This window comes from Choloepus didactylus, chromosome 6 (assembly GCF_015220235.1).
Source record: "Choloepus didactylus isolate mChoDid1 chromosome 6, mChoDid1.pri, whole genome shotgun sequence".
Taxonomy (NCBI): Eukaryota; Metazoa; Chordata; class Mammalia; order Pilosa; family Megalonychidae; genus Choloepus; species Choloepus didactylus.
In genome coordinates, this window is record NC_051312.1 from 64,513,165 (window position 1) to 64,536,114 (window position 22,950).

General features: G+C 37.1%; 1 pseudogene; it reads right to left on the reverse strand.

The window, feature by feature from the left end:
- Nucleotides 1–14,211: 14,211 nt before the first annotated feature.
- Nucleotides 14,212–16,504, reverse strand: LOC119538498 (annotated as a pseudogene).
- Between the last annotated feature and the right edge of the window lie 6,446 nt (nt 16,505–22,950).

Here is a 22,950-nt window from a genome sequence, read left to right on the forward strand (position 1 = left end):
ATACAGGTAATTTCAAAAATTGTTTTGGATTACAGTTCCACAGTTTAAGTTCTTTCCTTATTATGCAATATACTCTGCTTTCATTTTAAAGAGTTGAACTAGAACCCAGTTAAAATTTCAAGATTTAGTTTTGTAAATTCCATTCAATCATCTACTGGAGCAGATCTTCTATTTTGGTTTCTATATTTTCAGGGTGGGAGGATGAGATTCCTGGTGAATGAACAGTGTTTACCTTCTGAAGTGTGTTCCTTTTCCCTGCATGTGATTCCACTCTTTTGCCTTACTACTTGACCTTTTTTTAAAAACAGTTTTATTCACACCATACACCCATCCAAACTATACAGTCAGTTGCTCTCAGTATAATCACAGTGTTGTGCGTTCATTACCACAATCAATTTTAGAACATTTTCACAGCTCCATAAAGAAAAACCTCATGCCCCTTATACCCCACACCCCCCATTATTGACAGCATTGTTGTAGTACCTTGGTTACAACTGATGGAAAAGCATTAAAATATTACTGTTAACTATAGTCCATAATTTGCTTTAGGTGTATTTTCCCCCATATACCACCTTATTATTAACACCTTGTAATAGTGACATACTTTTTTCCAGTTAATGGAAGAACATTCTTATATTTGTACTATTCACCATAGATTTGTACTATTCATCATATTCTGTCCACTACAGAGTTCACCATGTTATACCATCCCTTTTTTCATCCTCTAGCTCTCCTTCTAGTGGTATACACAACCCTAAACTGTCCCTTCCAACCACAATCACACATGTGATTTAGCACTGTTAATTACACACACAATAATGTATTACCATCACCTCTCTCCATTTCCAAATGTTTATGGTCAACCTTGTTTCAAAATTCTGCACAAATTAAGCATCAGTTTCCCATTCTCTACCCTCATTCTATCTTCTGGTAACCTATATTCTAGATATTATCTCCATAAGTTTGCTTATTATATTTAGTTCATATTAGTGAGATCATGCCATATTTGTCCTTTTGTGCTTGGCTTATTTCACTCAGCATAATGTCCTCAAAGTTCATCCATGTTGTTGCATGCTTTGGGACTTCATTCCCTCTTGCAGCTGAATAATATTCCATCATATGTGTATACATCTTTTTTTTATCCATTCAATAGTTGATGGACACTTGGATTGCTTCCATCTTTTGGCAGTTGTGAATAATGCCACTATGAACATCAGTGTGCAAATATCTGTTCACATCCCTGCTTTCAGTTCTTCTGAGTATGTACCTAGTAGCAGGATTGCCAGATCATATGCAAATTCTAAGCATAGCTTCCTGAGGAACTGCTAAACTGTCTTCCACAGTGGCTGTACTCTTTTACATTCCCACAAGCAGTGAATGTGTTCCTATTTCTCCACATCCTCTCCAATACTTAGAATTTTCTGTTTGTTTAATAGTGGCCATTCTAGTAGGTGTGAAATGATATCTCACTATGGTTTTGATTTGCATTTCCCTAATAGCTAGTAAAGTTGAGCATCTTTTCATGTGCTTTTTAGCCACTTGTATTTCCTCTTTGGAAAAATTCCTATTCATATCTTTTGCCATTTTTTAATTGGGTTGTTTTTCTTTTTATTGTTGAGCTGTAAGATTTCTTTATATATTTTGGATTTTAAACCCTTATCGGATATGCGGCTCCCAAATATTTTCTCCCATTGAGTCAGCTGTCCTTTCAACTTCTTGACAAAGTCCTTTGAAGCACAAAAGTATTCAATTTTGATGAGATCCTATTTATCTATTGTTTTCTTCTATTGTTTGTGCTTTGGATGTAAGATCAAAGAAACTACCACATACCACAAGATCTTGAAGATGCTTTGCTACATTTTCTTCTAGGAATTTTATGCTCTTGGCTCTTCTATTTAGGTCTTTAATCCTTTTTGAGTTAATTGTTGTATAGAGTGTGAGATAGGAATTCTCTTTCACTCTTTGGGTGTGGATATCCAGTTCTCCCGGCACCATTTGTTGAAGAAACTGTTACATTCCAGTTGAGTGGACTTGGCAGCCTTGTCAAAAATCATGACCATTCATGTGATGGCCTATTTCTGAACTCTCAATTTGATTCCATTGGTCAATATGTCTATTTTTATGCCAGTACCATGCTGTTTTTACCACTGTAGCTTTGAAATATGTTTTAAAGTCTGGACGTGTGAGTCCTTCAACTTTGTTTTCCTTTTTCAAGATATTTTTGGCTGTTCAGGGCCCCTTACCTTTCCAAATAAATTTGATAATTGGCTTTTCCATTTCTGGAAAGTAGGCTGTTGGAATTTTGATTAAGATTGCATTGAATCTGTAGATCAGTTTGGGTAGAATTGACATCTTAATGATAGTTAGTCTTCTAATCCATGAACACGGAATGTCTTTCCATTTATTTAGGTTTTCTTTGATTTCTTTTAGCAATGTTTTATAGTTCTCTGTGTACATGCCCTTTATATCCTTGGTTAAGGTTTATTCCTAGATTTTGATTCTTTTAGTTGCTATTGTAAATAGATTTTTTTTCTTAATTTCCTCCTCAATTGCTCATTACTAATATAGAGAAACACTACTGATTTTTGCATGCTGATCTTATATCCTGCCATTTTGTTGAATTTGTTTATTAGCTCTAGTAGCTTAGTTGTAGATTTCTCAGGACTTCTAAATGTATCATCATGTTGCCTGCAAATAATGAACATTTTACTTCTTCCTTTCCAATTTAGATGTTTTTTATTTCTTTTTCTTGCCTAATTGCTCTAGCTAGAACTTCTAGTACAATGTTGAATAACAGTGGTGACAAAGGCAATCTCTTTCTTGTTCCTAATCTTAGAGGGAGCGCTTTCAATCTGTCACCATTGAGTATGATGTTAGCTATGGGTTTTTTCATATATGCCCTTTATGAAGTTGAGGAAGTATTTTTGTATTCCTATCTTTCAAAGTGTTTTTGTCAAGAAAGGATGCTGGATTTTGTCAGATGCCTTTTCTGCATTGATTGGGATGATCTTGTGGCTTTTGTGCTTTAATTTGTTAAGGTGGTATATTACATTAATTGATGTTCTTGTATTGATCCACCCTTGCATTTGCACACCTGGAATAAAACCCACTTGATCATGGTGTATAATTCTTTTATTGTGCTGTTGGATTCAGTTTTCAAGTATTTTATAGAGGAATTTAGCATCTATATTCATTAGAGAGATTGGTCTGTCATTTTCCTTTCTTAGTATCTTAATCTGGCTTTGTTATTAGGGTGATGTTGGCTTCATAGAATGAGTTAGGTAGTGTACCCTCCTCTTGGGAGATTTTTGATGGCTGATTCAATCTCTTTACTTGTAATAGGTTTGTTGAGGTCTTCTGTTTCTTCTAGAGTCAGTGTTGGTTGTTCTTTTGTTTCTAGGGAATTGTCCATTTCATATAAGTTGTTTAATTTATTGGCATACAATTGTCCATACAATCCTCTTATGATCTTTTTTATTTTTTGGAATTAGTGGTAATGACCCCCCACCCCATTTCTGATTTTATTTATTTGAATCTTCTCTCTTTTTGTTTTTGTCAGTCTAACTAAAGGTTTGCCAATTTTATTGATTTTCTCAAGGAACCAGTTTTTGGTTTTATTGGTTCTATTTTTTTTTTTGTTGTTGTTCTCCATTTCATTTATTCCTGCTCTAATCTTTGTTGTTTCTTTCCTTCTCCTTGCTTTGGGATTATGTTGCTTTTCTTTCTCTAGTTTCTCCAGGTGTTCTCCAGGTCTTTGATTTTAGCTCTTTCTTCCTTTTTAATTTAGACATTTAGGGCTATAAATTTCCCTTTTGGTACTGCCTTTGCTGTATCCCATAAGTTTTGATATGTTGTTTTTTAATTTTCATTCATCTCAAGATATTCACTGATTTCTCATGCAATTTCTTCTTTGAACCGCTAATTATTTAAGAGTGTGTTGTTTAACCTCCATACCTTTGTGAAATTTCTGGTTCCCTGGTGGTTATTGATTTCCTGCTTCATTCGACTTTGATCAGAGAAAGTGCTTTGTATAATTTCAGTCTTTTAAAATTTATCAAGACTTGTTTTTGTGACCTAACATGTGGTCTATTCTGGAGAACGATCCATGAGCACTTGAGAAGAATGTATATCCTGCTGTTTTGGGGTGCAATATTCTATATATGTTTGCTAGGTCTAGTTCATTTATCATATTATTTATATTCTCTGTTTTCTTATTGATCCTATGCTTAGAAGCTCTACCTATTGATATGTGTGGTGTATTGATGTCTGTTGCTCTCTTCAGTTTTGCCAGTGTTTGCCTCATGTACTTTGGGGAACCTTGGTTAGGTGCATAAATATTTATGATTTTTATTTCTCTTTGGGGACTTGCTCCTTTTATTAATATATAATTTCCATATTTGTCTCATAACGTTTTTGCATCTAAAGTCTATTTTGTGTGATATCTGTATAGCTTCTTCAGCTCTTTTTTGGGTGTTGTTCAAGTGGAATATCTTTTTCCAGCTTTTCACTTTCAACCAATTTGTTTCATTGGGTCTAATACGAATTTCTTGTAGATAGCATCTAGATGGCTCTTATATTTTTTTCCATCCTGCCAATCTGTGTCTTTTGATTGGGGAGTTTAGTCCATTAACATTCAATATTATTATTGTAAAGGCAGTACTTACTTCCATCATTTTATCCTTTGGTTTTTATTTGTTATATCTCCTCTCTCTATCTCTCTCTCTTACCCTTTTAGTTATTCTTACTGATAATTTTCATTTCTACACTCTGTTCCAAGCCTCTCTCTCCTGTCTTTTCTTTTCAGTCTGCAGAACTCCCTTTAGAATTTCTTGTAGGCCAGATCTCTTGTTAATGAACTCTCTCAGTTTCTGTTTATCTGTGTATATTTTAAACTCTCTTTTTGAAGGATAGCTTTCCTGAATAAAGAATTCTTGGATGGCAGTTTTTCTCTTTCAGTATCTTAAATTTATCCTACCACTGTTGTCTCACCTTCATGGTTTCTGATGAGAAAGCAGCACTTATTCTTATTGAGTGTCCCTTGTATGTGATGAATTACTTTTCTCTTGCTGCTTTCAGAATTCTCTCTTTATCTCTGGAATTTGACAGTCCAATTAGTTTTCATCTTGGGACAGGCCTATTTTGATTTATTCTGTTTGGAGTACATTGTGCTTCTTGGACATGCATATTTATGTTTTTTATAAGTGTGGGGAAATTTTCGGCCATTATTTTCTCAAATATTCTTTCTGCCTGTTTTTCTTTCTCCTCTCCTTCTGGGACACCCATGATGTGTATGTTTGTGTGCTTCATGCTGTCATTTAATTTTCTGAGACTCTTCTCAATTTTTTCCACTCTTTTCTGTATCTGTTGTTTTATCTGTTTGATTTCAGATTTCCTGCCTTCTAGTTCACTGATCCTTTCTTCTGCCTGTTCAGATCTGTTGTTGTGGGACTCCAGTGTATTTTAAATCCCATCTATTGTGCCTTTCATTCCTATAAAATCTGTCATTTTTCTTTGCAAGCTTTCAGATCCTTCTTTATGCTCACCCAGTGTCTTCTTAATATCCTTTATCTTTTAAGCCACATTTTCCTTCATTTCTTTGAATTGCCTTAGACAGTTTGAGCATCTTTGATTAGTTTTTCCAAATTCCATATCTTTTCATTTTTTCTTTTGACTGGACCATATCTTCCTATTTCTTAATATGGCTTGCAATTTTTCTTTGCTGATATCTAGGCATGTGTTTATTTCACTTGGGTTTATTCTGGAGGTGAGTCTCTCTCATCTAGGATTTTGTTGTTGATTGGGTTTGTGGTTCACTAGTATTTCCCTAATAAAATAAGGGTCACAGGCCAGATCCAAAGGGTCCTGGGAAGAGGGTCAGGAAAGACTCCAAAAAGCCTTTTTTCTTCCTTCAGCTTCCCAAGGCTGCACTTTCCTTCATAGCAAATGGTGCTCTTCAGCAACCCATTCCCCTCAGCCCTAGGAAGGCAGGGTATTTTTAGCTCTTTGCCAGCTCTGCCTGTGATGTGGGATGAAACAGTGATACAGCAGTGCCTGACTGGGACTTGCTAGAATTGCAGGATCCAGTTGTCTAAATTTACTGGCTAATAGCTGGGTCAGTACTGTGCCATGCCCCACTCTGTCCTTCTGTTGGAGGATTCCCATGGCCTTCTAGTCTATAGCAGTCCACCAGGCAGGGATTGCACCTCCAGAAGCTGCTTGCCTCCAGGTTGGGGGATGAGTGCCCAGAGTCACAGCCAGAGTTACATTCTCTCACCATGGTTTCTTAGTCTGTTTGTCCTGTACTTCTCTGGATGCTGCTCAGTACTCCTCTGGTCTCCGGAGACCCAGATCAGTTGATTTGGACAGTTTCTGCCTGTCTACTTACTGTTTTGGGGAGAGTAGTGAGCCCTGCAGCTCCTTCCCTATTCTGCCATCTTATCCTTGGACCTCTAGATAATTCTTAATTTTAAAGGGAAAATAGTGAAAAGGCAAAAGCCATATATTAGTGGCATCTCTTTCTAATACTTTCTCAATTGAACAAAATTTGAAAGCCTAATTTACATTACTTGGCAATGGGGGAATCCTATTACCAAAAATGTCAGTACATTTTCAAACCATGTGTATTAGATTTTTTAAAATTTATATTTATTCAGCACTTGTACCCCCAAACTAGCAAACTATTTCATGGGAAGTCAGAAAGACACTCTGGCAGATGGGTGGGATTGAGGATATGCCACAGAACTACTGTCTAGGCAGGTTAATTTCCATTTCATGCCAAGGTTATACATCTAAGGCACATGCATTTCTTGGCAAAAATCTGGATTTCCTGCTGAAAGGCTTGGCATAAACAAGCTTAAGATCAATGAGTTCCATGGTTTTCTTAGGTCTCTGTGCCTTAATATCCATGTGTAACTTCTATTGGCATGATGCTTTCAGAGGAATATATTTGGCAGATTACTTATTTCTCCTTCCAAACTATAAAGTTGATATATGGTAGTTTTAATAAACTACTGTGCAACTGTCATTACTGGTTACTGCTGGATATACATTGGTCTCTGAGCAACAGTATGAGCAAATTAAAAATCACCCCCAAAACACAGGGTGGGATGGGGAGGGGATGGTTTGGGTGTTCTTTTTTTACTTTTATTTTGTATTCTTATTCTGATTCTTTCTGATGTAAGGAAAATGTTCAGAAATAGATTGTGGTGATGAATGCATAATTATATGATCATACTGTGAACAGCTGATTGTATACCATGGATGATTGTATGGTATGTGAATATATTTCAATAAAATTGAATTTAAAAAAAATCACCCCAAAAGATTTTCTTATGTGAATATTACAAACTGAGACTTGATTGTATTTCTCTCTTATAATATTTTTTTTGTATTGATATTAGTTTCACTTCCCAGTTTAGGAATTTAGTCCCTAAACCTGAAAAAGTGGTTAAGATGAACTCAGTAACTTTCTTTCCTTGCTGAAAGTAATTCTGTTTGTCTTATTTCTATTTATTTACTTTTTTCTCCAGAATTACTGTAAAGGTTTTCTATTTCACTCATTATAGCATAGTATTTTTCACATTTGAATAGACTGCATCAACATGAATTCTTTATGAGGACCTTAAAAACAAACTTTGCCAAGTCCCAGAATACAGAAGTGAATTCATATCCCAATTCTCAGCTGCTGCATGAATAAAGGACAGCCTGTGCCTGAAACTTTGAAGCTGTAGCTGTTAAACCATACAGAATATTTACCTCAATAAATCATTATAAGAAACTAAGGTACAGTTATACCCACAGACAAAAAGAATTCAAAACACTGATTTATGGGTTTCAGTGCTTATTCCCTTTCCCACCATGTTTTGAATTTCATGCATGTTTGTCATCTTTGGCTGCCCCTATGTATCTTTAAATTAATGGTTCCTGTTTTTTTTTTTTTTAACATTCTTCATTAAGTTTATTTTTCTTTGACACAGAGAGATGATTTGCATAGTGTACAAAGTTTTACATTTAAAATGAACTACATCTAATTTCTTAGGGCTAAAACAAAAAATAGAAAAATTATTTTTAATAAAACACTAACTTTTTTGCTTAATTTCTGAGCATTGAAACTGAAATTCTGTAATAAAGATTTTATTGGGCACTTATTTTGGTGTACTACTTCGAAGAAATAAAGAACTGAGTTATAAACAAGAAGTAGACCACTGCCTATAAGAACTATCCCTTATTTATCCATTTTGCTTATTTAAAGTGATAATAGTATTATGGAAAGATATGTTTTTTTCTCCAAGTTCTGTTCTGAACTTCTGAAAATAAAAACAAAATTAAACCAGTAACATAAGTTATGACAGTCAACTTGAAAGTCAATGTGCAGAGAGGAGACTTTTTGCCTAGAATAATGTATTATGGTCATCCAGATGTAGAGAAAAATGGTTTTCTAATGGTATGCTATAAATTGAAATGAAATAGAAGTATTTAGAAACAGCTAAACAATTTATCAAAAAGAATAAAAGAGTTTTTCTTCACTGGTTTAATTTAGAATGACTTAATTTTTATAATGTTTAGAAAAATCATAGTATATACTATCCATAAACTTACCATTAGAATTTAAATTGATTAAAGTTATGTGATCAGTTTGGATCACAGAATTGTACTTTGAAATAATGTAATATTATCAACATTACCCTATTTATCAGTCTATCTGAAATTGTGGAGGTTAGTTGGATTGGAGTCAGACTTTTTTTTAAAATTTTTTATTGTAGTTACATATATACAACTTAAAATTTCCCATTTTAAACAGTTTGAAGTATACAATTCAGTAGTAATAATTTCATTCACAATATTGTGCTAACATCACTAATATCCATTACCCCAACTTTTTCATCACCTCAAACAGAATCTCTGTACCCATTTAGCAATAATGTCCTCACTGCCCTCTCCACCCCTTTTCCTCACCCCTCACCTGTCCCTGATGTCCTATAATCTACTAATTAGAATTCGACTTTTAATGAATTCTTTGTTACCCCAGTATTGGTGCCTGTAAGACTTATCTTGTTTCAGTTTTCCTAATGGGATGAAGGTAAGTTTATATATTGAATTAGTTTCACAGCTGCTAATACAAATGCCATAAAATGAGTTGGCTTAAACAATGGGAATTTATTGGCTCATGTTTTTGAAGCTAGGAGGAACCCAAAATCAAAGTGTCATCAAGGCAGTGCTTTCTCCTCAGAGCCTGTGGCATTCTGGGAATGGCTCCTGGCAATTCTTGGTCCTTGGCTTTTCTCACATTGTAATTGTTCATGCCCAGACTGAGCTCATGCAGAACACCTGAGGATGTGGCTGCAAGACCAAAAAACATACCAGGCACAGAAGTGGACATGAGTTTATTGGGACTTACAAACAGGAGAAGTTCTCTGGTGGTGGCTGTCTGGATGTTAGTGTTCCGTGAAGGGAATAGAAATGCACGAGGCGATATATAATTTCGGAAAAAAGACATTCCATATAGTGTGAGGACTTTGGGTTTCTGGTATAATCATAACCTAAGACCTGATGTTTTACTAAGTTTAGTGTTTAAGACTAAGATATAATCAATGGCGTTTTTTACATCTGTAGTTACATTCATCCTCCTCCTGGGAGATTGTTTACTTTCTCGACTTTTGTCCTTGGCTAAAGCAGGTTTGTTACCGGCTTCTAGGAGGGGGCCCAGGCATCAGGCAGCCACAGTAATGCATATGGTGGCATCTTCTTTCTCTTCTAGGTGCTATTGACTTCCAGCTTTTGGCCGCTCTACATGGCTTCTCCTTCTGTGTCCAATTTCCTTTTTTTATAAGGACTTCAGCCATAATGGATTAAGGCCCACCCGCATTCAGTTTCAGCACCCCTTAACTAATAACATCTTCAGAGGTCCACTATACAAATAGATTCACACCCAGAGGATCAGGGGTTGGAACCTGAACATGCCTTTTGTGGAGTTCATGATTCAGTTCACAACACAGTGGGATTACAGATTCTCCAGAATCCTGGGATCTTCCCTATCCACCCCTCCCCCCAATTCTCTAATGTTGCAATCTGTTTATTTCTTTCCAAGTACTAAGCACAGTCTATAATTGTTTACTGTTTACTTTGTTTAATGTATGTCTATCCAACAAGAGCTCCATGGGGAAATGATCTTGTTTATCTTATTTAATATTTTATTTTCACTGCCCAGACAGAATATGCCCAATATACAGAACATGCTTAATAAATATTTCTAGAATGAAGGAAAGAAGGGAGCCAGTATAACAGACTCTCTTGTTTGTCTTGGCATTTGTTCAATATGAATAGAGAGGGTGATTAAGGTAAGTAGCATTAGATCTTAAGGGGAATGAGTAAGGCAAGAGAAAAATAAATATAAGACAAAGAGAGAACCCAAATGGAGAAAAGAAAATCCCATTATTGAAGATCAAAGGAAACATTCAAATTTTGTTGATTTTCTATGTAGAAAGATGATGATTCATCACAAAAGGTCATATGGGAACAGTAAGATCAATGAGCTAAAAAGGAAAAAGACAGAATAAAAAAGACAGCAGTAAAAAAAATCATCCATCTATTCATTCTTTCAATATTTTTTTTTTAATCAAGTACCTACTATGTATAAGGGACTGGATTTGGCATTGAAGGTTGTTCCCACCACAGTTCTTCCTTCAAGAAACTTAAGTCTAACAGAAAGATAAAATGTGTACTTTACTAACAAAGTAAAGAAAATGAGAAGTATAAGAAAAGTACAAGCAAAATTCTATGAGACTTCAAGACAGTCACAAAAAGACTACATATTGTGTGATACCAGTTATATGAAATGTCCAAAATAGGAAAATTTATATATTGAGAAAGTAGATTAGTGGTTGCCTAGAGCTGGGGGAAAGGGTAGTGGGAAATGGGAGTGAGTGATAATGGGTAAAGGGTTGCTTTTTAAGGTAATGATACTGTTTTAAAATTGATTATGGTAATGGTTGACAGCTCCATTGAATTGTACACTTTTGAGGGGGTGAATTGAATGATATGTGAATTGTATCTCAATAAAACTTATATAAAAATTTTCAGTGACAGTTCAAAGGCTGGAAAGATGTGGATGGAGGTGCAAGAAAGAGAAAATCAGAAATTTTGAGAATATGGAAGATGGAATGAAAAACATGGATTGTCAGGAGGCAGATGAGTGGAAAAATTTGAGTGTGTTTAAGCATGATCTTCCTTTTTTGCTTTTGAATAGAAATTTCTAAGGATGTGGGAGAGAAGTTGTTAGGAGGCAACAAGGGGACACCAGGTGCTTAAAGGAAGACTGAAAAATCTTTATGTAAATTTCACTTTACAGAAAGTCTTCTGTGTGTGTGAGTTAAAGTAAGCGTGTTCAGGGTTAAAAACTAGAGAGTAACCAGAAGAAAACATGTAAATGTGTCAGAGTACAGGTGGCTGAGGGAAAAAGAAAATAAATGTAAGAGAGTTAATTAGATGAGAAGAACTGGGACTGAAGGAAAAGGTGGGGAAATGAGAGAAAATGATGTTGATGAACATTCTGTTGTCCTTAGTTGTTCAGGCACCCACTATCCCTTTTCTGTTCCTTTTTCTGCCTTCAGCAATACGACCTCATGAGACAACCAGTGCTTTCCTTTGATATTAGTCACTTAGCTGATCAACTCATTTACCGTAAGAGGTTTGGGATGTCAGGATAGTCCTCTCTTCAAGATCTTTCATTTAAAAAGAGGACGTAAGGAGAAGACAGTGTTTATCACAAAGATATATGATGAAATGTAAACATCCAAAAGGAAAGTTTGACTTTTTACTCTATGAGGTAGAAGGGAACATTTTCATCAGACCATATATTAAACTGCCTACTTTATTATAAGCATGAGCAGAGGGGTTGGGAGACTGGATGATTTCTAGTTTCTTTCAATTTGTTTCAGTCAAGTGGATTTTTGGCTGTTCCATAATTTTTTTTTCAATAAATTCAAAGTTAAAGGAACAGTTGCAAAAACAATATAAACCCCATACACAGCATACCCTGAACCCCTCCCCTGATACCCCGATCCATCAACTTTAACATGCTGTCACATCACCATTTCTTTCTTTCCCTCCCTCCCTCCCTATCTATCATCCATCATCTATTGCTGTCTTCTGAACATATGAGAGCAAGCTGCACACACCCTTGAACAAACCCTAGAATTCACATATACAATTCCCATGAACAAGAACATTCTTTTATGCAATCCCATTAAGCGCAGCTAACAAGTTTAAGAAATTCAACATTGATACAAAGCTTACATTCTATATTTCCTTTTTTTTTTTCCTTATGTCCCAACTGTGTCCCTTTGAGCCTCCTCTCCTCCATCCTCAGATCCCATCCAGGATCATTCTTGGCATTCAGTTGTCATCTATTTAGACTTTTTTTTTTTTTCCTATTGTGGAAACATATATACAGCCTAAATCTTCCCATTCCACCCCCTCCTTAGCATTCCATTAGTGGGATTAATCACATTTAGAATGTTATAATGCTGTCACCTTCCCACCATCTATTACTAGAAATTTCCCTTCATCTCAAACAGCAACCCTACACTCATTTCGTAACTCCCCATTGCCCCTTCCCCCACTTCTCATAACCCATAGTCTACTTTTCATCTCTATGGTCATATTCTCTGATAATTTCTTTGTTTACTGTGAGGCTTAAATGTAACCCCTTAAATCCATAACAATCTGGGTTTTCTTTGATAGGACCCATAAAGTATGTTCCTATACTCCTCCATTCCCCCACCTTTATATAGTTCTTGTTAAAAATTACATATTTTACATTGAGTCCACAACCACTGATTTGTCATTAGAATTCATGTATTTTATATCCTGTAGGAAGTAAATAGTGGAGTTACAAATCGAAAATTATTGACTTCTATTTGTATTCCATTGTGGTCAGAGAATGTGCTTTGAATATATTCAATTATTATTATTTTTTAATTTATTGAGGCTTGTTTTATGTCCCAGCATATGGTCTATTCTGGAGAAAGATCTGTGATCACTAGAGAAAAATGTGTGTCCTGGTGATATGGGATGTAACGTTCTATATCTGTCTGTTAAAATTCTCTCTCTCTCTCTCTCCTTTCTTTGTTTCTCTGTTGGTAGGGCTCCCTTTAGTATCTCAAGTAGGGCAGGTCTTTTATTAGCAAAATCTCTCAGCATTTGTTTGTCTGTGAAAAAATTTAAGCTCTCCCTCAAATTTGAAGGAGAGTTTTGCTAGATAAAGTATTCTTGGTTGGAAATTTTTCTCTCTCGGAATTTTAAATATGTCATGCCACTGCCTTCTCGCCTCCATGGTGACCACTGTGTAGTCACTACTTAGTCTTATGTTGATTCCTTTGTATGTGGTGAATTACTTTTCTCTTGTTGCTTTCAGAACTTGCTCCTTCTCTTCAGTATTTGACATTCTGATCAGAATATGTCTTGGAGTGGGTTTATTTGGATTTATTCTATTTGGAGTTCACTGGGAATTTATGCTTTCTGTAGTTATATTATGTAGAAGGTTGGGGAAGTTTTCCCCAACAATTTCTTTGAATACTCTTTCTAGACCTTTACCCTTCTCTCCCCCTTCTGGGACACCAATGAGTCTTAAATTTGGACTTTTCATTTTATCTATCATATCCCTGAGATCCATTTTGATTTTTTTGATTTTTTTCTCCATTCTTTTGTTCTATCATCTTCTGTTCTGTGGTCCTCTAGGACACTGAGTCATTGTTCCACTTCCTCTAATTTTATATTATGAGTATCCAGAGTCTTTTGTTTTGTAGTTTAAATATGGAAAGTATATTAAAACATTAACCTTTATTAAATTTACAACAGAAAATTCATGAAGAAATTAAGCCACAATCACAGTACCTAATCATGTAGACTTTTTTTTGCTCATTGTAGTATCTAGTAGTTAAACATTTATTCGTTCAATGATTATATATTCAAATTAATATTACAGAGAGGATTTTTCCCTAGATAACACCAAAATATTTATCTAGGATTATTAAAGAAAGCATAGCAATTTGGTAACATTTTCAGAAAAATCCCAAAACTCACAAAGGTAAACATAAACATAGAGAATTTTACATTTTACCAACTGAGTAAGAGTAACTCAATAATAAGTTGTAACTACTATAACTTCTTGATGAACTTTATATCTTGAAATGACATATTTGCCCCCACCAACTACCATTCCAATTTCACAGGGTGTTCTCCAGTGAGACAAGCTGTACAATGGCTGCTCTTTTTGAAACATTTCAGACAATTCCCATTTTCTTGTATCATAATTTCTTGCTTTTCCACTTTCAGTTTTTAAAATTTTGCCCCTTCTTGTACAGATGAAACCAGTCCTTCTGTTGACAGATATACAATACTCTTCACTCCTAAATATTCTGTAAGATGATCAAATTCTGGCTTGTTGGCAATAAGCTGTTCTTTTGTGGGAATGTTTATTCCCATGAAGCATGGATATCTAATTGGTGGTAAGGCTACTCGAATGTGTACCTCTTTTGCACCAGATTCTTTGAGCAATTTTATTATGGGAGAGATGGTATTGCTTCTCACAATAGAATCATCCACAAGAACAATTCTTTTGCCCATAAAGTTGTTTGACAATACTCCAAAATTTCTGTAACACCAAGTGGTCTTAAGCATATATTTGGCTGAATGAAGTTTCTTCCTACCTAGCAATTTTTACACAGCACTTCCACACTCTCTTGTGTAAAGAAGGGCAGCAGGCGTAGCAGATTTGGGAACAGTGCTGACCAAATCTGCATCCACAGGTGTTTCAATTGCCAACTGCTGACCACAGCAGTATATTACCATGTAAATCATTTGGTCTTAAAATATACAATCTGGTACATATTCAAATATACAAAAAGCCATTGGATTTCCTTCAGGCCTTGATATAGTATCAACAGTTGGACACTATGTTGATATTTTCACAAATTCTCCAGGCAATACTTCATGGTAATATATTGCACCAATAGATAAAAAGCTACAAGATTCTGAAGATACCACCCATCCTTCCATTTCTGAGAGTTCTTTCCCTTTTTCATTTATATCAGATACAGGAATAAGATGACCAATGCATACAGGCAGATTTCCATAAGGATCTTGGACTGCATAAATAACATCTCTGTGCATGATAAGCAGGGAGTATGCTGTAGATGCCTCCTTCATTAAGTTTTTTTAAATTCAGTTTTATTGAGATATATTCACATACCATACAGTCATCCACAGTGTACAATCAGTTGTTCAACAGTATGATCATATAGTTGTGCATCCATCATGACAATTTTTGAACATTTTCATTGTTCCAAAAATAAAAAATAAGAATATAAGTAAAAAAGAACACCCAAAACATCCTATCTCCCCATTCCCCCCATAAGCTATATAGTTATATGATTGTCTTCAAGAAGCAAGGACACTGGATTACAGCTCAACAGCTTCAGATGTTTCCTTCTAGCTATTCTAATAAACTAAAAACTAAAAAGGGATACACACACACACACACACACACACAAGAATAACCTCCAGAATGACTTTTCAACTCCATTTGAAACCTCTCAGCCACTGGAAATCTATCTTGTTTCATTTCTCTTCCCCCTTTTGTTTAGGAAGGCTTTCTCAATTCCATGATCCTGAGTCCAGGCTCATCCCCAGGAGTCATGTCCTGTGTTGCCAGGGAGATTTACACCCCTGGGAGTCATGTCCCACATAGGAGGGAGGGCAGTAAGTTTACCTGCAGAGTTGGCTTAGAGAGACAGGCCACATCTGAGCATCAAAAGAGGTAGGGGTGACCCTTGGGCACTGTTGTAAGTAGGGTTAGCCTCTCCTTTGCAGCAACAAGCTTCATGAGGGCAAGCCCCAAGATCAAAGGTTCAGCCTTCTAAATTGGTAGACCCCAATACCTGTGAGAATATCAGTAATTCCCCAGGTGGGGAACTTCATTATGTCTTTAATCCTAGCTACCATTCTGGGATGCCATCTCATTCCTGAGGAGGAGTTATATGCCAATAATTGGGTAATCATTTCACCAGCAGAACTTGTTGACAGACCAACATCATGACTTAGAATCTTTTTCCTTAATTGGGCAGCATTTACCAATTCACCATTGTGTGTCACTGCTATTTTCCCATGAAGTGTTTCAACAACAAAAATCTGGCAATTTTGTAATTCACATTTTCCTGTAGTTGCATAACTCATATGTCCAATTCCAAGACTTGAATATATAATTTCTTTAAATTATCTTGATTAAAATGTGATTTACAAGACCCATACCCTTATGTGATTTGAATGTTGACATTGTATTCCCATCACTGGTCACAATACCAGCAGTCTCCTGACCCCAGTGCTGCAGCTTCATGAGTCCCACAGTGATCACCTGCTGCACATCTAGCTGTGAGGGTCACTCTTCTGAAGTGATGAAGCTGAACAGGCCACATTCCTCTTGGATACCCAACTCCTACAGCTCCATGTCACCACCAAAAGCATGCAGAGGGACCTGCCATCAAGGCCCAGGTTCAAGTGCCAACAAGCAGCGCCTCCCCACCCTGTGTGTACCAAATGATGGCAACCATATCTTCCTTCCCAGGGACTTGGCCGTCGCTTCCAGAGAGGATTTTATTTCCACATTTTCCCCTCAAATTTTGACATGGTACCTTGCTTGTGGTGTGATAGTCCTCACCTTATCAAATTTCTTGTGGCCACACATATGCATGTATAAACATACATAAATTTTATTGTGTTGTTTCTTTGAAAAGTGGAATCATAGTTCATATACTTTTTCCTGAAATTTGTAGATGTGAATGAAATGTTGGAACCCCTCTAGGTCAATACTTATAAGTATGTTTCATTGTTTTGTTTTAGTTTTTGTTTTTGTTTCTGCAGGTAGAAAATTTATTAGATACACATATGAGAGAACATGTGGGCACTCTTGCAAGAAAAGAAAGGTCAGAGGTGAGAGGCCCCAGCAGTGTGGGGCCATTTGCATTTTTTTTTTGAAATAAATTCAAAGTTATAGGAACAGTTGCAAAAACAATACTAACCCCATACACAGAACTCCATCATACCCTGACCCCCCTCCCCCGATAGCCCAATCCACCAACTTTAACATGCTGTCACATCGTTATTTCTTTCCCACCCTCCCTCCCTCCCTATCTATCATCCATCATCTATTTCTCTGTCTTCTGAACATCTGAGAGCTAGCTGCACACATCCTTGAACAAACACTTTAATTCACATATATACTTCCCATGAACAAGAACATTCTTTTATGCAATCCCATTAAGCACAGCTAAGAAGTACAAGAGATTCAACAATGATACAAAGCTTACTTTCTGTATTTCCTTTTCCTTATGTCTCAACTGTGCCCCTTTGAGCCTCCTGTCCTCCATCCTCCAATCCCAACCAGGTTCATCCTTGGCATTCAACTGTCACCTATATAGACTCTTTTTTTTTTTTTTTTCCAATTGTGGAAACATATGTACAGCCTAAATCTTCCCATTTCACCCCCCTCCCTGGCATTCCATTAGTGGGATTAATCCCCTTTAGAATGTTGTAATGCTCTTTCCCACCATCCATTACTAGAAACTTCCCTTCACCTCAAACAGCAACCCTACACTCATTTCTTAACTCCCCATTGCCCCTTCCCCCATTTCTCTTAACTCATACTCTACTTTTCATCTCTATGGTCATATTCTCTGATAGTTTCTTTGTGTTTACTGTGGGGCTTAAAATTAACCTCTTAAATCCGTAACAATCTTGTTTTTCTTTGATACCACCTTCACTTCAATAGGACACATAAACTATGTTCCTATACTCCTCCATTCCCCCACCTTTATATAGTTGTCTAAAATTACATATTTTACGTTGAGTTCAAAACCACTGATTTGTCATTAGAGTTTGTGTATTTTATATCATGTAGGAAGTAAATAGTGGAGTTACAATGCAAAAATTATTGACTTCTATTTGTATTCCATTGTGGTTGGAGAATATGCTTTGAGTATATTCAATTTTTTTTTTTTTAATTTATTGAGGCTTGTTTTATGTCCTAGCTTATGGTCTATTCTGGAGAAAGATCCATGATCACTAGAGAAAAATGTGTGTCCTGGTGATATGGGATGTAATGTTCTATATATGTCTGTTAAAATTCTCTATGTATCTCTCTCTTTGCTTTGTTTCTCTGTTGATAGGGCTCCCTTTAGTATCTCAAGTAGGGCAGGTCTTTTATTAGCAAAATCTCTCAGCATTTGTTTGTCTGTGAAAAATTTAAGCTCTCCCTCAAATTTGAAGGAGAGTTTTGCTAGATAAAATATTCTTGGTTGGAAATTTTTCTCTCTCAGAGTTTTAAATATGTCATGCCACTGCCTTCTCGCCTCCATGGTGGCCACTGAGTAGTCACAACTTAGTCTTATGTTGATTCCTTTGTATGTGGTGAATTGCTTTTCTCTTGCTGCTTTCAGAACTTGCTCCTTCTCTTCAGTATTTGACATTCTGATCAGAATATGTCTTGGAGTGGGTTTATTTGGATTTATTCTATTTGGAGTTCGCTGGGAATTTATGCTTTGTGTATTTATATTGTGTAGAAGGTTGGGGAAGTTTTCCCCAACAATTTCTTTGAATACTCTTTCTAGACCTTTACCCTTCTCTCCCCCTTCTGGGACACCAATGTGTCTTAAATTTGGATGTTTTATTTTATCTATCATATCCCTGAGATCCATTTTGATTTTTTTGATTTTTTTCTCCATTCTTTTGTTCTATCATCTTCTGTTCTGTGGTCCTCTAGGACACTGAGACATTGTTCCACTTCCTCTAATCTTGTATTATGAGTATCCAGAGTCTTTTTAATTTGGCCAACAGTTTCTTTTATTTCCATAAGATCTTCTATTTTTTTATTTACTCTTGCAAGTTCTTCTTTATGCTCTTCTAGGGTCTTCTTTATGTCCTTTATATCCTGTGCCATGTTCTTCTTCATGTCCTTTATATCCTGTGCCATGCTCTCATTCTTTGACTGTAGTCCTTTGATTAATTGCACCAAGTACTGTGTCTCTTCTGATCTTTTGATTTGGGTGTTTGGGTTTGGGTTCTCCATATCTTCTGGTTTTATCAACTGCTTTAAGATTTTCTGTTGTTTTTGGCCTCTTGGCATTTGCTTTGCTTGATAGGGTTCTTTCAAGTTATAAAAAATACCAATCTAATTTTTCTGATCTACAGCTTGGTGGCATACACTTTTCTCTAACTAACCAGCAGATGGTATCTGTGAGTCACCTATTCCCCTCAAGTCAGTTCTTCTCAATTTTGTCTTTTTGGTGTGTGGGGAAATGATTCTTGTGGGGTTCAATGGTGCACTCAGTTTGGGTGTGTTGTTGGTGCTGTCTGCCCTGAATGTGGGGCGTTTGTCTGGGTGGTTAGGGTGGCAGGGCAGCTTTAATATTCAAACCTCCCAGGTGTTCCCGGAGATTCAGGGCTGTTGCAAGAGTCTAAGCCTTCATTTCAGTCTTGCCACAGATTTTCTCTGCCGCTGACTCACAAGTCCCCGGCATTGACATAGGGTTCCTGGGTTTTCTGAGCAGGCCCCTGTTGTCAGCTGTGATCTTCCAGGACCTCTGCTGAGGGAAGGCTGTGCTACGTCACAAGTGCGTGCCCTCCCTCAAGGGAAGCCCTGGGCTGCTGAGCCATGCAGGGGCATTCCCAGCCTGATGCAAAAATGGCTGAATGGGGCGTTTCAACCCCCCACCCCTTTTTGAACAGCTCCGCCTTCCTGGCTCCGGGACAACTAGCTGTGGGTGCACCCAAGGCCACTGTCCACGGCCGATACTGTGGTGTGTGCGTGGTGCTGTGGGATACACTCCCTGTCAGACTGGGTTTCCTGGCATGGCTCTGGGCTGTGGGTCCAGCCCCGGGCAGGAGTGTCGCCAGCATGCCGGGAAGCCGGCTGCAAGGGGCGTGGTTTCTTTCTCCTTTTGGCTCTCCTGTCTGTCCCTCTGGCCCTGAGACAATCAGCAGTGGGTGTGGGGAGGGCTATCCTCCATGCCAGACACCGAGGCGTTGGCTACAGCCCACTCCTGCAGTGCTTCACTGCGCAGTTCTCACTGCCATATCTGCAGCCACTCGCTGTTTTTTTTTTTTTTTTTTTAAAGAACTAGTCCGTCTCCAAACACCAACCCTCAGTTTCCCCACACTGCAGCATGGTCACAGGACTTTCAGCTGGCTTGCTCACTCGTTTCAGAATGCAGACTCCCGGTTTCACCAAGTGCATGGTCCCCATGGGCTTAGCAGACCTTGCCCAGCTGGTACATCACTGGAAGTGGTGTTCTGGGTCACTTTCTGGTTTTTATCTAGTATTTTTCACGGAGGTGTTATTTTGCCCTGTCTCACCTAGCTGCCATCTTAGGTTCTTCTCAATAATTTTTTAAAATTGTCAAGACAGTAGTCAAATATTCTTGCTGTATAATTCTTGAAATTTCCTTTACTTTCAAAAAAATTCCCTATACTTTTGTATCCTTGTTAATTATCCAGAAGAATTGACTACTGAACTGTGTTTTATAAAGTCTACTCTTAAGTTTGGGAGAAACCAGTCTCAACATTATTAACTTTATGAAACTGAATTTGGGCATTCTTTAGGAAACTCTTGAGATAAGTATAATGCTCTACCATGTCTTAATTTCTTACCTCTGTAAAATAGGGCACTTCAGTGGGCTTTATTAATGCAAGAAGTATTTACTGAATACCTTTTGTGTGTCAAGTCCTGTGTAAGAGCTTCATTTTACTCACATTAACATAAGAATAATAATGCTTAATTTGCAGGGTCATTGTGTTGTGTATGTAAAATGTCTCCCAAGTGCCTGATACAGAGATGATGATAAACAGTTACTTATGGAAAAAAAAGATTGCTATTGTTTGCTTAGCTTGTTGTCATTCCACCACTCATTTGGCCTTTTGAATTTTCTGCCTTGTAATTAGCAACAGAAATATAAGTGGGAGAGTAGGGGCCATGTCTTATTTGTACACTGCACCCTGGAGGTGCTCATGTACTTTCAGAAAGGAAAGTCACTGTAATTCTTGAAAAAAGGTAAGTAAATAATTTTCAAGGAGTGAAGGAGATCATTTTGTCAGAATTGAATGCAACATTTGGTTCTAGGCTTCCTGGCAATCCGGAATAAATGAAAATCATAGTATTGGTAGTCAATAAAAAAGCATACCTCTTTCTCAAATGATACAAACTTTTCTCTAGCATCCAACTCTAAGAGGGATTTATTGATTGATCTTTATATAACTGATTTTGAGTATAATTGATAGTGCCTTTGGTGGCAGATTCGATTTGTTGACTTTTTTTTGTTGATACTTATCAATGTTTAACAAATGGATAGAAAGATAGAAGACTGCTGGTAAGTCAGCTTGAGGAGTGAGTCATTGCACTTGTTTGTGCACATATTAATGACTTGAATATGTCTCGCCTTGTCTGAGATCATATAGACCAGGGCTGTGAGGGAACCCACACTGAACAAGACAGTGCCACAGCATCTAATAATAACAACAGGCTAGTGGAAGACCAGTAATACAATCCAGTTCATGTATTTTCACCAGCCAGAATATTCAGAGAGTGAAAGTAAACTGACTCTGGCTTTAAAAGGAGGAGCTCTCTTGTCTGGAAGCATGATGCTCACCCTACCTTAAAACACTTACAGCTTTGAGGAAAGGAAGGAAGCTGAGCTAGTGTGTCAGTTTTCTCTGGGGCTCTTCTCCTGTCCCAAACTGGCCCCGTCACCTCTGGGAAAGAGAATAGTGTCCCTAAGAACCACAATGGGGATGAGATATGTCTTTCCAGGTTCAAGTAGTAAGTAGTTCCAGTCTTAGAATTTTTTTTTTTAATTACGAAAGCTAAATAAAGGGCCAAAGATCTGTTCTAAGCTAACTGCTAAGCTTATTAAATATTTTGGAAAAAAAAAATAAAACCCCACACAATTTTACAGCTGGATACCATAATTTTATGGGGTTCAGGAATCTTACCCTTATAGGCTTCTAAGATTGATCCTCCCAAATTAGAGGGATTCTCTGGCTATATACAGCCATATGAGAGCTGGCAGAACACAATTTTCACTTGTCTGACCAGGTTTTCAACATCTTTTGGAAGAAACATGGCTTTAGGTGGGTGCCTTCTTTAAAAAAGAAAATAAACTACAGGTCAAAGTTTTGTTTTTAATTAAAAAGAAAAAAATCCTCCCACTCCTAAGGTGTGTGCTTTCTTTTTAACCTATTTTTCCTCTAAATGGTCTGCAGTTTCCCTGTATTTTCCCAAGTGCAGTAAACAATGCAATCAAAGAAAGAAAAACCAGGGTCCACTCTTGCCCCAAACACTGAAGAGGGTCAAAGAGAGGGAATCACAAATCACAGCATGTAAAAAAAGGAAAGAAAACAGACCCCCCCCCACCACCACCACCACAAGACGTTATTATTGACATTCCTGGTACATTTCCTATAAGATAATGTCGCAAACAATGTTTCTTTCCCACGGAGTCCAACTCCCTCAGAAGGAGACACTTAACTCAGTGCCTCAGGAATGACTGGAGGGTAGCCGGGGTGGGGGTGGGTGGGGGTGGAGGAGAGATGTTTGAATTTTCCCTCCTAAGCTTAAGTGGGTTTTTTTTGTTTTTAAATGAGCTCAATATCTCACAGAAACATCTGTGTTTAAATGGTATAAATCAATCTAAAAGGGGATGAAGGCAGGCAGGCACCTGTCACTTCTTCCAATGAACAAAAAACTGAAGAGCATTGTTCTAGTTTGCTAATGCTGAGGAATGCAAAACACCAGAGATGGATTGGCTTTTATAAAAGGGGGGTTTATTTGGCTACACAGTTACAGTCTTAAGGCTGTAAAGTGTCCAAGGTAACGTATCAGTAATCGGGTACTGGAGGATGGCC